This window comes from Dermacentor andersoni, chromosome 10 (genome assembly GCF_023375885.2).
Source record: "Dermacentor andersoni chromosome 10, qqDerAnde1_hic_scaffold, whole genome shotgun sequence".
NCBI classification, from domain to species: Eukaryota; Metazoa; Arthropoda; class Arachnida; order Ixodida; family Ixodidae; genus Dermacentor; species Dermacentor andersoni.
Window position 1 is genome coordinate 102,805,423 of NC_092823.1, and position 15,843 is coordinate 102,821,265.

Below are 15,843 nucleotides of genomic sequence, written 5' to 3' on the forward strand. Positions count from 1 at the left end.
TGAAAGCAAGCCAGGCAGATGACGATCAGTGTTCGGCGGCAAGATAAACGCCAATGGTTGTATACGTATTTTTGAGTGTTGTCCATTACCACGCAATTTTCTTTGTGCGCCGCTGCTACGATGCTTGCTTTTAAAAGAAACAAATTTGTCTCGAATCTCTCGAGTTTAATAACCTGAGGTAGTCGCGTTTCTGAAACCCACGGTACAGTTTAGTTCAGGTGACGTGACAGACGTTGCACACATGTGTGCTAACTATTGGCGCTAACATACAATTACTTATGGGGTTGTACCCGGCCGCTTATCTTACTTTTTTTTAGTTGCTACTGTAGTAGTTATTATTGTTATAAGCATTCCTAAAAGACAAAATAGTTGCGCCTTTCACTTTGTGCTTGTTACCTATATACCAGCGGCACAGAAGACGCAACGCTTCCTGAGAAGCTTCTATTTCACAATTTCTTCGAGGTCACCAAGAGCTGAAACGTGTACTCATTTATTTGCATACCCTTTTCAAGCTCTCTTCCATCTGCCTAGCTTTCTTTCCTTTCAAGCTACCACAGAGTAATTCTTTCAAGTTAAACAGCTCACGGCATTGCGCCACTCTGCAAGAAAGCTCGCCTATCTTGTTTCTTCGAGGATATACGTAACAGCGACCCCAAATTCGCTAAGTTAGGGTGTTTTCTTTCGGTTTGGGTACTTCAACAAAGTCTGAAAAATGCGTCTGTTGCGGAGGCATTGCGAAAACGATGAACATGCAGAAACCTTGATCCCTTACTTGCATCTGAAGTAAGCAATATATATATCTTTTGCCATTTGTTTTGTGAAAGTGCATAAAATGATGTACCGAGCGGTAAAAAAAGTCTACAGAAGGTATTAATATTTGAGAAGGGCACATTGTGAAGCCGTGTGCAATTCTCACTTTACTGCGATAGGCGAGTTATGTGAATGCCGGCATTCGTGTGAAAGTTATCCAGTTTATCTATCTTGAAAGCATGCTACGCGTTGCAACAGGCTACTTAGGGCTTAATCAAAATTAAAATATAGACGACCAACAAGAAGATACAAAATGTTAATGGTAACTTGACAGTAACTATAACTTTCCCTGTAATCCAAGGTTGTTGCTGCTGCCGCGGTTTCTTAAATTATGTGATCCTTGGAAAATAAGCGACCGTTGGGAAGGTTATCCTAATATCAAAAATAAACCCCACTTAGTAAAAGATAAATATAGAAGAGACACACAAGAAGCAAAACAAAAAAGCCATCAAGGACACACAGCACCATAGAACACAGGCATGACGTGCTATATGGATCGCGATATATTTCGACAACACGTGGATGTCGAGTCACATTGCAGATCATTGGTTCGATTACTACATAATATAAAGCAACTTATTTCTTGACAGTTCATTCAAGTAATGTATCTAAATTACTGGAAAATGCAACGAACTACGCGTACCATCCCATCTCAAAATGCATGCGCGGAGTGATAGCCATAGTTTGGTGGCCGCCTGCTCTTGTCAATTCTGACAGGTTACTCTGCGCATACATTGCAAAAACTCGCATGCGTTACCTAAACGACACGTGCAGCATGAAATCTTTGGGACCCTGCATACGCTGCGATGGCTCTCTGGCAGATATGACTTACTGACGCGTAGGCATAACTGCGGACTAACAATGACTGTTTCCGGGATGCGATATTATTACGCAGTGCTATTACTCATAGGTAATGCATTGCTGTGACATATATACGTGGTAACATATGCGTACCGGTAATATGTGCCGATACACATCTGTACACAATCTTATCTGAACCACCGTGGTTTCAAGAGAAAACTTTCACGGCATGAAAAGACGAAGGACAAGACAAGAAATAGACACGAGTACCATGATTTTCCAGTCTGCGTCTCCGTTTTTTCAGAACCTCTCATCCATCTTTTCGCATTGTAAAACGTTCGCCATGATCATAAATCTCTAGCGCACCAAGAAGACGCTGTTTGAAAACATCGACTAAGAAAACAGCAAAAAAAAAAAAAAAAACATACAGCGCAGCGTACTAATACCGATGGCCACGACTTCGGATGTATAAAAACCAGTCAAGAGTCTATAACTGCTGCAGTTGTAAAACCTGTCGTCGAATGGCTTTTCTTTCTCCTTCTTTCTAGTATGTAAACTGGAGCAGCCGCCAACAAAGCGAACGCCAATGCGGCCACAAAAGCAATCCCGAAGAGAGCAACCACCAATGGAACAACACCATAGCAACAAGCAGAGAAGCAACGCCACAAGAAGCGACCACCAGAAGCAGGGGGATACCACGCACTTTCTTCTCTCCTCTGGTAAATCATAGAGCTTTCGCTCTCTGCGTTTAGTAGCATTTCCTTTGTTTCCATTTCGCCGCAGACATGTATAGTTCCTCTGCGGCCATCCGGGAAGCCGCTTCTCTGTCCTCCTTGATGAAGCCATGCATATGTTATAACCGCAGCCAGCGGCGGCCTTTGCGTTCGCCCTCTGCTCGTCACCCGGCTTTTCGCCCGAGAAAAAAAAAAAAAGAAAGAAAGAAATTTCATCGCGCTAATGCGCCGCTACGCCCATCAGGGAAGCGAGCGGCGTCTCTATGTTTCTCCCCGAATGCGAGTGCAGCTCTACGGTCGCGTCCTCTGCAACGCTGCCCACTACGGAGTGGCAACAAGTACGTTCGCTGTACGATCCCTTCAGCTAAAAGGGTGCAGCATCGTCGGAACCTAACTGCGCCCACGTGCACTCGTTGTGCCGTCTGTCTTGTCTATTCTTTCTGCACAGTAAGCTGCTGTCACGTGGTTGCCGTTCGTGGCGGGCATAGGAGAGAGAGAGAGAGGGGGGGGGGGGAGAGATAGAAGAGAGAAAATTCAGTTTGCTACCCTAGACTTATATGGAGCAGAAGGTGGTAGAAGTATCAAAACGAGTGGAGAGATACAGAGAACACATACACACCATCACCGCCGGTCCCTATCACCGCATGATTATCACGACCCAGGATCAGACGCACCGCAGCGAACACGAATTCCGTCTACAGCCGTTTGTGCACGGCCGTTGATTCTAAAAACTGCAGCCGTGCCTTCGTCGCCTTCCGCTGCGATTACTTATGAGCTCGGCATACCAAAATGGCATGCTTCGACTGTGGCATGCGATCAAAGCTAGCTGTAGAGCACTTGCGATCGAGCGTCTCTGTGCATTGCCGCGAGGACGGTCACGCAGAATCAATGAAGGTTCTCCTCGCGGCTGCAGTAATCAAACCTAGGGTTGTCGTCCTTTTCAATGTTAGAGAGCGTAAATGCCTTTCCTAGCAATACAGACACCACACACTTAGCCCGTGGCCGGTCACCTACATCTTGCAACAGTAACATCAGAATTGCTGGCGTAGCCTCCTACAAAATTTACTAGCCGTAAATCCGGCGCGAGTGTCTGTGGGAGCTGCAAGCACGAAGCTTCAGTCAGCATTGGAACGATGGTTTCGAACTTGGATTTGCTAACACGTGGTGCTTCTGGCTTCGAAAGGCTTTGTGGCTTCGCAAATTGATCATTCCGGACAATATTGCCACATGGTGTGGCACAGCAAGGGGACTGAAGAGGAAGAGAACGAGGTTCGTCTCGGCATCGCGCGTCAACGGTTAGGTTTCGTGAAGTACAGACGCCTGCATCCCCATTCAGCGTGTATACTTCGGCAGGGTATACGCGACAATATATTGCGTAGCAAAAGCAACACTTTGCCATGATTAAGCATGCCCTGGGTCAAAGTCTGTCCGCTAATATACACGCAGCGATGTGAAAAAGTCACAGGGCTGCGCCACTCACGCGGCACAGTCACAGCGTAAGTTGGAGGAGCGCCTCCATTGGAGCTCCATTCTTGGTAGCACACAGTAGAGGGTTCGTACCTTGCGAAGAGGCGCCATAACGTATATCGAAGAGCAAACACAGGTATCGAGACTATGCGGCGCACATGTTAAATACCTTGACCCGCGACACGATAGGATGCTGTTGTTGATGATGAAGATGATCATTTATTTGCATCCCCTTTGAAACGAGGCGGTGTCAAAGTCACCTAGCTTGCTTGAGTTGACCAGGCCCAGCTACATGCCACTGCTGCATGCAACTACTCCATGTCGGGAGACTTGGTGGAATATAACCCAGCAGCAATGAAACGTTTGCACGTATCGACGCTATGTGGCGCGCATTTCAAGTTGTGACAAGGGGCGCGATATGGTCCTAATGATGGTGATCATTATTATATAAAGGTATGTCCTTGAAAGGGGCAGCGACGAGCAGTCACCTAGACTGCTTGATTTAATTAGGTATGCCATACATGTTTTTGATTGTAGCAACTTTTTGTACATATCCTTAATCTTCCTTTTCTTCCTCAAGACTTCTCTATCTACCTTGTACCGCTACCTGGGCAACTCCTACATGGCACGATGCCTGGTGTAATATTATGCAACTGCAATGCAAAGTCTGCACGTATCGACGCTATGCGGTGCGCATTTCAGATAGCGTGTCTAATAGCGCGCGAAGCCCGTCTTAGGGCATTTTTCTGCTACAGTGCTGGCGTGACTCAGCGGTAGAGTGGCTAACTCCCGCGTAGCGGGTGCGCGTTCGATCCCGGTGGGAAGTGGGATAGGATGGGATAGGAATAAACTTTATTTGTCCAACGGTTATTGCTGTTGGCGCCCGGGGATATATAGGATCGCCAGGGGTCCATCGCCCGAGGCAAATCTTCCGAGGTCCTAGGCATTTTTGTTTCTAATTCCCGGTGATAGACGCGACAGACAGCGGTGGGGGCGACGGGTACCTTCGCCAACCGCAACGGCTATGAGAATGAGCCTGGAACAGCTTCCGCTGTAAAAATGACCAATGCGACGACTGCTCGAGCAATGGATCATGCCCCATGTGCAATGCATTCCACAAGTTGTTGTGGTCGTAGTTGCATAAGACTGGCCTCCATGCTTACGTCTGATTTAATTGCCGCGTTAAAGTGCGTAAAAAACCTACGCGAATAAAAGATTATGTGTGCGTAGATTTATTATCTTGCTATGTTAAGGACTCTATGATAGCTTAGAAAGTTTAAGGTCAAGTTTAACAAAATTTCAAGTAGTCGTTGAATAGTCTACTTTGAGGAAGTGCAGACACAAAGCAGCTTCCATACAAAATTTTATATTTGAAATACGAGGGGATGCGTGACGAAAAGTTCGCGAAAGTTGAATTATTCTTATGGAATATTTGAATTCACGAACGCAAGATCAGCCATATCTGCGTAATACTCATCATGCCCTTTTAGTAGCTGAAGGATGATACTGTGAGCTTTTTCTGTCGCAATTTTTTAGGAAACTTGGCGAAAGCTAGGTGTCTCGAAGACTTCCTGCAGCAGGATGAAACAGATAAAGTGGCTAATACGTACATTGTGCTGCTAAGCTCGGGTTAGCATGATCTATCCCGGCCGCGGCGGCCTCATTTAGGCGGGTCTGAAGGCAAGAACATCCGTGTACCATGATTGCTTCCGGGTAAATAACCACAGGTGGTCGACAGTATCCCGGAGTCACCCTCTACTCCATGCCTTTTAATCAGGTGATGATTTCGGCTAGTGAAACCGAAGAATTGTATTACTTTTTTTTTTCAAACGGGGTACAAGGACGTATCACTAATGGACAGGGCCGTTTCTGCACCGTTGGTACTCTTCCAAGAATGTTAGAGAGATTGGCCAAGTTTTATTTCATGAAGTAACTTCGTAGCACAAAAGCAAAGATTGGAACAGATCGGAAATGGCTGCACAAGGAATCACTACCAACTAAACCTTTATTTTTGATAAAATGCTATTTGCACAAGAAAACCCATGCGCACGATCCGCATTACAATTGCAAAAATGGCAGGAAAAAAGACGTACAAGAAGCAAACCAACAAATGACTACCGCACATTGCGAAGTCATGAGTTAGCGCTTGTGTATGTCGTCCCACGCCTTTCACATCTTTCCTTTCCACGCTGCGATGTTGCATCTTCTAAGATTCCTGAATGGTACGCGTTACACTTTCGCTTCTCGCCAGCTCAACAACACAGCAGCAATGCTCGGGCATTGTCTGGTCGGTTTGCTTGGTACTGGCCATTGACATCGAGGAACGTAGGCCTACGCACCAAAGTGGACCCGTCGAAGTGGTAGTGCAGGCGACTTGCCATCTCAACGCTACAACTTAAAAGGACAACAAGCCTACAGTTCTGAACAGCCTTAGACCAAATTAATGTTCTTGCAACCGGCTGTGATCATGTTCATGTGTTCTCCCCCACTGTGTACTTACCTATTATCATTTTAACTCCGACTATATCAGAAAATTAGGTTGAAAAAGAGCAAGTGTCCTTTTGCGAGTGAACAAGGCTGCCACCCGCAAGTAAAGTCCCGTTCCGCAGTTTCCGAAGCAGTCTTTCAAAAAAGAAAAGAAAAACCCATTAGACGCAGTTACAATTTAAGGTGGCCTAATTGCAATATAATTGGAAATAAAATCAAAACTGAACCGCGTGCAAACCATCGGTGCAAAGTAGAGCAGCATAAATGACGTCTTCGATACGGCGACAAAAGCGCGGTATTCAAAGCGGTAAATGCAGGTAGAAATTTCGGAGAGCCGTTCACTATAGTTGCAGATTTGTTGTTTACTACCTCGAATTTACGTAGACAATTGCCAGGCATGGCGTCAGCACATCTACTATCATGAGAAAGAAAATCAAATACCTCTAAAGGACAAGACAGTCCTATTGTTCTAGCAATTTTATTCGTTTGAAACGGAAGTAAGGAAACATTTTTTCGAGAACAAACTAAGAACCCATTCCGAGGAATGCAGAGTGAGGTGGACACGGCCATGGTTTTGAGTGCGCACAGAAGAGAGATAGAAAGAAAGGAAATCTAAAGTGAGAATGTTTTTTTAAATATTGCAGTCTGTTGCTAAAGGCACTTTCAGTTCATAGTGATTGCACGGTTGTTTTTCGCTTTTATCCTTCAGACACTTGCCCTTTCATCCAATACCCAGAATTGTGCTCTCCAAGCTACTGGAATTAAAGAAATGTAGTCGAGGAGTGCTTTTTTTTCGATAATAACGTAAAGAAAGGATTCGGTGGGAACAAAAAACAAATACCGTGAGACATTTTTTTCCGCAGGTGCGCTACGTGAGGCATGCCCAACCCATTCTAACAAGAAAAGTGGCACCTGTGACCCCCCCGTCATCTTCGCATACATTATTTAGGTTCAAGGCGATGTGTGCGAGCTTGCTTTTTTATATATTGCTCTAGCGATGACTGCAGCCGATTTCGATGTTCTATTTGGAACAGGATTGATAGAGACAACTACATTCTGAAAACAAAATCCAACGCGAACTCAACGCGCGAGGCGTCATCGAAGGGGACCCATCGACAACGTGCTTGTGTGTCTGTTCGTCAGTCTCTGTGCGTGTGCATGTGCGCGTGTGTGTTTGCGTGTGTGATTATACGACGTGCATCGCCTATATAAAAGCCTCATATAATGACTGATGCTTGGTATGTGATCCCTCATGATTGTATACCTCATTATTGAAGCGTAGTTTATGTGACTATGATCTTTCTTGTTTGTTTTGTTTCAGGATGGTGGAGTATTTTCCTCTAGACGGAGTGTGCGCTACACTCGTTTCAGTAGCGTAGTGCGTATACGGCGTTGAGCCACTGAGCTCGAAGTCACTGCTGCGTTCGGATTTAAGTGCCCGTTAAAGAACCCCCGGTGGCACAAATTAATCTGGAGTCTCCACTAGGGCATGCCTTCTATTACATAACTGCCGCCTATCCCGAATGTTTTCGTAAGCTTCATGAAATTGGGCTCGGTTTATGATTTTACGAATGTTGCGTCATGGTTTACGAATACTAGATTCTGCTTGCGAAAACGTTTCGTTGGTCTTCCGATCCAACTTAAAGGAATGCAAGAGGGGCGTCTGCTTCGCGCAAGTTTATGCGGAGAAGTTCCTGAAGGAGTCAGAGAAAAATCCCTACGATCTAAGCCCATCGTGTTGTGTGTCACTATTTGCTTTGCCAAGTCTGCTATTGCATGTGCGGGGGCGTCGAAAGTTCAAACACATTTAATAGAGGGAAAAGGCACGTGAATCGTGAATAGGCATGTGAAAAAAAGGCTTGCTATTCACACCCCCAAATCTTCCCTCCTTCTGGTGAGCGAGATTTTGCAAATTCTGAAGCCCACAGATTGGCAAGTATGATTATAATGATATGGTTGTTGCTTAGTGATATGGTTGTGCGTATATATATATATATATATATATATATTGCGTGCCTTACGGAGTCCAGGGGGTACAGGCCAGGCGCCATTTACCACTGCGACAAAGTGCAACACATTACTCTGGCGGTAAAAATTTCTTACAAGCAGTAAAAAATTGGATGAATGTGTACACGTCGCGAAAATTCGTTCGTCTCGTCTGAAGTGTTTATATTATTCCAACATTCTTGTCATCGCCACTTTTGCTCGGGAGTCAGTAGTTTCTGCACCGGCTTTGCGCAAACCCTTTTTTATTTGGTATTTTCTAGTCCAGATCCAGTGAACGATCGGCTTTTCCAAACCAAATACTTCTGACGTGATGCTAACTGTCATTCATTGGTCACTGAGCACATGAAGATGCACATAATTGATGTTTTCATCCCCGCACGAGGTAGGGAGGGCCATCCTGATCTTGCACCGTACTTGGGGTCTTCACGGCGTTCCCGAAAATAGTAGACCCGCTTGAACACAGTTCCGTCCTTCGGGGCATTCTTTGCATAGACGTTTTGCAACCGTTGATGAATTTCAGCATAATTTTCGCCCGATTCCATGAGAAAGTTGATATTGATTGTTTGTTACGTCTGTTCGTAGACTTTCATTTTGACAAAGATTAAACTTAGGCTGCACAAAAAGTGCCAGCACAAAATTCTGCCTTCTCATACAGCAGTTCGGCTTGCACTAGATGCCAACTGAGTTTGTTCGAGAAGAGAGCAGGACTGCAGTGGTGCCGTGCACTCTTCCACTTTTTTTTTCTGATTCACTGCATTAGCATTTTGGACAGACGTTGTACTAACTTTTATATCATGACTTAGCGCATTTTTGCTCCTGGCCGCACACACAACTTGAGTAGTAAGTTGCGAGGCATCTCGAAGAAATTAGAACTCGTCTTTAGAAACTTGTTCGAAGCGCTGTTTTACATCTTCCACTGCAATCATTTTTGCAAGATTCATCGTCAGTCTGTTTCTCAACGCGCTGTAACCTTTCGCGTGGAAAGCAAACTTTTCCGGTTTATAGAAAAACATTACCGGGTTTCTTGGTTAGTGTTATTGGCATCTACATGCAGAACCTGTGTGAAAAGTGTACGACTTTGTTTATCTTAAACAAAACAACAGGGTGCAGGTTGGCAGCACAGTGCGATGCGGGAGGAGCGTTCGCGATGGCCTTAGCCTGCAGGTGGCGCAAACTTCACATGCGCCTGCTTTTGTACAGGAGCAGTCGTGTAGAGCCTTTTAATCTTGTGTGGCTGCCATTTTCGGTGAACCAAAAGGACCGAGCGAATGAAACCGCAATACTGAATAAATGTATGTGCAAAGCTTCTTTGTGAGCGAACCAGGAGTGATTCAGAAGGTCCGAACAGTGTCTGCACACGACACCATGGTTATCAAACTCACAGTAGTGTGGTACAGGAATTTCGAGAAAGGCCACACATCTCTGGACAGCGAGCCGCACTTTCGGAGGATTTTGACAAGCCATAATGATGCGGATGCTTGTGAAGTGTGAATGGTAATGAGACATCGTCGGCTGTCAGAGAAATTGCTTAGTAGAAATAGCAATAAATAGGCGGTAAATTGTAAGAGTACTGAAATCTGGGCGAGTTGGTACCTGTGCATTATGATACTGACGCGCCCACACAAAACAAGGACACAAAACAAAGGTAACACACAAGTACTTGTGTTTTACCTTCACTTGTTTGTTACCTTCACTTGTACGTTTGCCTTGTGTCCTTGCTTGGTGTGTGCGCACTGCCATATCGCGAGGAAGCACACAATGCAGTAAGTGCCAACTTCGAGAACTTGAGTACGCACAGGGTGCCTGCGAAATTTCGCCCGTGATTTTCATACTGAAATTCGAAGGTTCTCCAAATGAACCAGGATAACGCATCAGTTCGTGTGGCTCATGTGACTGCGTCTTTTTTCGTTACTTCTTTCTTTTTAATTTTTTGTTACTTTTTTCATTACAGTTTTTTGGTTGTTCGTTAAGCTCCTTACTTTCTGGACGTGGGCCTGTGCTACTTCTTGCTGTTGACGAAAAATCGGAATACATCTGAAAGGAACGCAAACCCGAGAGGACACCGAGTGCAAAGCGACAGTTGCTCCACCAGCACTTTCTGAGGAGGGGTTCTAGGATTGTTTCGTGAAGTAGAAGCACCATGGGACTCGGTGATAGTGGAAGCAGGAGGGAACTGCTTTGAAAAAGCACAGGATGGACGAAAAGACCAGGCGAGGCTTTTATATTTTCAGACAGGCCTTGCACACCATAAAATATCTTCTTCAGCCTAATCGTTGGAAGCGCGCGTAATTCCTCTTGAGGCACGTCTTCACGGCGTTGTTGATACCGGCAGGCTATAGGTGGGCAATGGAGGATTGAAATGTATGCCACAGTCTTTCTATGTGAAAAGTTCAGCATTACAGGAAGCAGTATTTTAGGTCAAAAACTATAGCAGACTCCCTTGGACTATCCGTCACGGATAATTAAAGGGTTTGCTCTCATTCAACCTTGAAGTGTCACGGAAGGATATCAGGGCGGAAGAGGGGTGATGGGACCACTCCCAGTTTAGGACTGCTTTGCGAAAATGTGAATGGCATGGTTAAGCAGTAGTTGTTGCAGTGTGTCTTAAGGAAGATGTCATGTCAAGTAGACACTGAGGCAAACAGGCCCTACGGGTTGTCCAGTCATCAAAACCAGTTACTCCTATTAAGATAGCTGAGCTGTAAAGCGAAATAGATCTGTGCAGACACCGGGGCGCTGGAGATGTGCTGTGACGGTGTAAACTACAAGAGTGCAGATTGTAAGCGTTCCATGGTTTGTCGTTCCATGGAATTTCTACAATGGAGGGCTAGTGCCATATGGAGAAAGCAGACAATGAAGCCAGGGACAGCATAGGTGAAATGAACTGTTTCTTTTTATTGCAATGTAGAAATAATTAGCAAAATAGAAATATTCAGGAGAAAACAACTTGCCGAAGGTGGAAGTCGAAGCCACGTGTGGGGCTCTACCAATATGCTTTGTTGGATATTTGTGTACCCTGAGAGCATTAGCCCGCTGGAACACTTTTTTTTACCACATTTGCCGAGCTGTGCGGGAACTTGTGCGGAACAACAACTAATAAACACAGATTACAGTAGTAGCTATAGTTATACGGATGCCTTACAGGCCAGTACAGAAGAACCTAGAAGGTAAAAGAAGTTCAACGGCAATTTCGAACTCTGCAAGCAGACTGTGGGTTTATTAATTTCTTTTCACAGGTTACGCAGAGAACGCTGCGGTAAGTGCCTGAAGCGGCGAAGTCTCTCGACTAAGCGTACGAGACGCGCTAAATCTAACCGACGCCGTAAATAAGTCAGCGGCTACGCCACGAGTGTATTTAGACTGCGGTTGCGAACGGGTGCGTTGGACATGCTTAACTAGCTAGATAAATTTTTAACCACTCTCGTGCCGCAGCGCAGAACGTTGCTCTACTGCTCCTAAGACGAAACATCGCATGTGCGAGTTTGTTTCACAGTGATACAAAATGGTGCTTGTCATTAATGTAAGAATTAAGCGCTCCCTCTCTATCATGCGATAGCGCTGAACAATTCAACGCATCTTTTTCAATGTATTTCAGATTTGAACCTCTCTCCAGTATACTTCTTAAACAGCCCTATTGGGTTCGTTGTTTAACCATTTTACTGCCGTAATGGAGACTGTTTTTTGAAATTCTATTTAAGAGCTCCCTTCATGAGCTCAGTTAAAAGCTCTCTTCATGGCTTCCCTACAAACGATTAATTCAAGAGTTCCTTCTAATACTGCCCTTCATGGGTACCCTCAACGTGCTCCCTTCAAGGGTTCCGTTAAAATCTCCCTCCATGGTTCCCCTCCAAGATTTCACTCCGATAGTTCCGTGAATACTTCTTTTCATGAGTACATTTCAAAAGTTTCCTTCAAATGTTTTCTTCGGGCACTTTATTCAAGACGATACTTTCTTTAAAAGCTGCCTGCATGGCTTTCCTGCAAGACTTTCCTTCAAGACTTTTCAAGATTTCCTTTCAAGTGTTTTATTGAAGATATTTCATTAAGAGCGTGAACACGCACACACACACACACGCACGCGCGCGCGCGCACGCACGCACGCACGCACGCACGCACGCACGCACGCACGCACGCACGCACGCACGCACACACACACACGCACACACACACAATTCAGCTGCCCAAAATCTGCGCCGTAGCACACTGCATCGTCGCATTGAAAGCCTCGAGCTGCTTCGTGACGATAAACGACGTTAAATTATACTCCGATCGCTTCCCGGCATTCCTTTGCTTGGCACGTTCAATACGAGCTTTAATTCATGCGATTATTCATCATTTTCTATAGTCCACCATTTCAAGTGGGGTGGTGCACGGCAGACCTGAAAAATGAGATAAGAACCATTCGCTGTTGTTGCGATGACAATTGTACGGACGCTCGAGGCGCGTTTGCGCTGTTGGCGTTGTCGTGCGGCTTTGGTATTGCCCACGCGCGGAAGCTTAAGGGCGGTTCACACCGGCGATTTGAGGGGGCCTTGCGGGGAAGTTGGCCGCGTAGCGACCAGTCGGAAATGGTCGCTTTGCTCGAAAAGCGATTGCTTTATTGCAATAGGAATTATACGCACACTCCAGGCGCATTTCTGCCGTCAGCGTCAGGTTCCGTACCAAGCACAAGGGCGATAAAATCGTCGCCCCGCTCTTTATGCTATGTGAGGGAGTGAAAGTGTGCGAGGGTGAGCCAGCCCAGCGATCGTGGCTCAATCTCGCGCACGCAACGGACGAAAGCGGGGAGGAAGCGCGCCGCCTTCCGTCGCGTGCAAGGCTTCGGAGGGAGGGTAGGGCTGGAGGGAAGGGAGGTGCGTTCTACTCCGGGAGGCCTGGCCGAATGCGCGCGCCTGGCCGGGCCACTGCATCTTGAAAGCGATGTGCGAAGGGCACAGACACCGCGCAGCGCTGCGTTTTCGCGACTTAGGTCACGTTGATGCGAGCGGCATCACGAAGGTCAATTCGCTCGCTGCTGCTGGCGCGTTTCCTCACTGCAGCGTTTTGACAGCGAGTTTACGCGCTCATCGAGTGAGATGTCCGCAGGTCATAGAGTGAGACACCATGCTTGTTAGTTTAGTTAGTGTGCCTATGTTTACAAGTTTACACGGCTGATAAAACTACTATCCTTACTTCGTATAGCTGCCCACCAATTTGCTATCGCAATCGATGCTTCGCGTTGCGGGAGAAATTGCAACATTTTTTTTAGTCAGTCGCTTACAGCTCGAGTTTTCTGTCGCACGACTGCAGCCGCGAAGCTTCTGAACCGATCAGGTACGCAAGGAACGGGACGTTTGTTTACGCGGACGGTAATTTTACGCGGCGAGCAGACGTGAACGTCATCGAATGCGAGGAATCTCGGTGCGGAGACGGGATGACAGCTTCGCTGTAAAACATATTCAACGTACGCAGCATCAAGTGTGGTAGCGATGGGTGCGTTTTTCATTCGTCGCAATTACCGGAATATATACCCGCAGTTGACGTGAGCGCCGGGCGTTAGAACAATTTTTGTTTCTCTTTTATCCACTATTCGAGGGGTCGATTAACTGTGACCTGTACGTATGTGTCATGAGCACGGCACTGTACATGACATTTAACGAAATCGACTAAGTAGCCGTTCGCTGCAACATTAACCAGCGCGTACTCCACCTACATTTACGTTGAAATGGAGGAGTCAGTTGCCATGTGTTTAGCGGGCGCGTACACGTGCGTAGTAATTGCGACGTGCGTACTTGCAGTGTTAACATAATAACAATCACGCAGAGAGCACACGTTGAGCAATGCATTAATACGACACAGTCTGATAGCAAACGAAAATTTATTGCACTTACGCGCGTGCGAGTCGCACAGCGCCAGAGAAGGAGCGAGATTTCGGTGGCTGCGAGTAGCACCCAGACGATTTAATTGTCCGAGACTTTCCAGCGCGCCGGTAAACCAATTTAAACGCAACGCGAAGCAGACATCACACATATAAGCTTTTGAAGAGCCGACACACGTTTGCACTACCGTATATTGCGGAATATAAGTCGCGATACACTGCGATACCCTCCCCCTAACCCCCCCCCTTTGCCCGGAAGAATGTTTTTTTTCGTTGGTCCGTCTCATAAAACGGTTGTGTGACGTATGTATACGTAAAGCCACGCACATTGGCGCCACCTATATGAGCACTTTTCTTCTTCTTAGCCCCGACAAACCCCAGAGGCAATGCCACCGACGCACCTACCGCGTCGAGCCAGTGATGCTGCCGGCTGAAGTATCTAAACTATATGACTGCGCTGAAGAACCGGGCATTCGATGGTTGCGAGGGAAGTGCAAGAATATTTTTTACGCCAAGAGAACGGTCACTTGGAGTTTTCATTTTTTTTTTTGGCTAGAATTTGTGGCTCGTAAAGCTTCTGTTTACGGAGATTTCGTACCTTAAAATGGGTTAGTACGGCTGTTTGCAGTGAGTATACAAGCATGCACCATCGCGTTTTCATCATGCCGTCCAAGTTGAAATATGCGCGTCTTATACAGCGGAGTGCCTTATGTACAATTGGTTTCTTAGAAACTCGCAAAAAGCAGAGTGGAAGGGGGGCGTAACTTATAGTGCGGAAAAACGGTGTCTACGCACTGCACGTGAGAGATTAAACATTAAAATAGATGGTGGTGATGGTTCCTGCGCAAAGCGCCAACATCGTGCCTATCCTAGAGCTTCACGGGCAAAGGCCAGAAATGAAAATTAACTGTTTGTTTACCCGCCGAAGAGTGTCATCCGGTTCTTCCCACACTCCGCGCGACTCACAGCCAGGCAGGCACCCAACAGCTGGTTATTGCGAGGCTCTGCAGCGGAATGAGCATAAAGGCCCAACCACAAAGAGCAAGTTTCCGACGGATTTTTCGTCGTCGTCAAGAACAATATGCGAAGCGGGGGGCACCGCTTGCTCTATGCCGATGTCTGTCCTCGACAGATTCCAGAAGCTCCAACGTCCGAAGTGGCCAGCACAACCTGAAAGTTGACCGGCCACGGAAACTTGGCGCTTGTGGTTTGGCCTTTACGCGTTTTTGCTGTGACGAAGGCGACAAAACTTTTGCACGTCTCCCTTGACACTGGAAAGAGTTTGCGGAGAGAAGTGGTTCTTTACGAAGAAGGGGAAAAGTTTGAAATGTCTTCTGAAGTCCTTGAGGGAGCACGGCTCAGCTGCAGCGAGGGCGCCTGAGATGGCCTCGCGGAAAGCGAGGGGAAGTCCCAGGCGGTTGCGATAAATTTTCGGCCGCGGGGAATCGTGACACGGTTACGCGGGTGCGAAAATTTGCATCAACACCGAAGTATAAAGCACTCGGTTTAGCTCTGTGTTTGTGTGGTTGAGTTCTGCGACAACAGGAGGCTGCAATGCTCCGGCTGCTCTCGCGTTTGCGCCCACCCTCATCCGGTAAACGAACCGAACCAGATTACCAGATTCGTCAGATTACCGCACAGCTGAAAACTCTGTATTGATTGGACACCAGGAGCCGTGCG

The 15,843-nt window shown here is 46.5% G+C and overlaps 1 long non-coding RNA gene across 1 annotated transcript in view; it reads left to right on the forward strand.

Annotated features, from left to right (window-relative positions):
- Positions 1 to 1,480: 1,480 nt before the first annotated feature.
- The window catches only part of LOC140213575 (uncharacterized), a 238,418-nt gene continuing 224,055 nt past the window's right edge, over positions 1,481 to 15,843 (forward strand). The window contains exon 1 of the long non-coding RNA XR_011890453.1: positions 1,481 to 2,330. This is a non-coding gene — a long non-coding RNA (uncharacterized lncRNA). The remainder of the gene's footprint in view (positions 2,331 to 15,843) is intronic.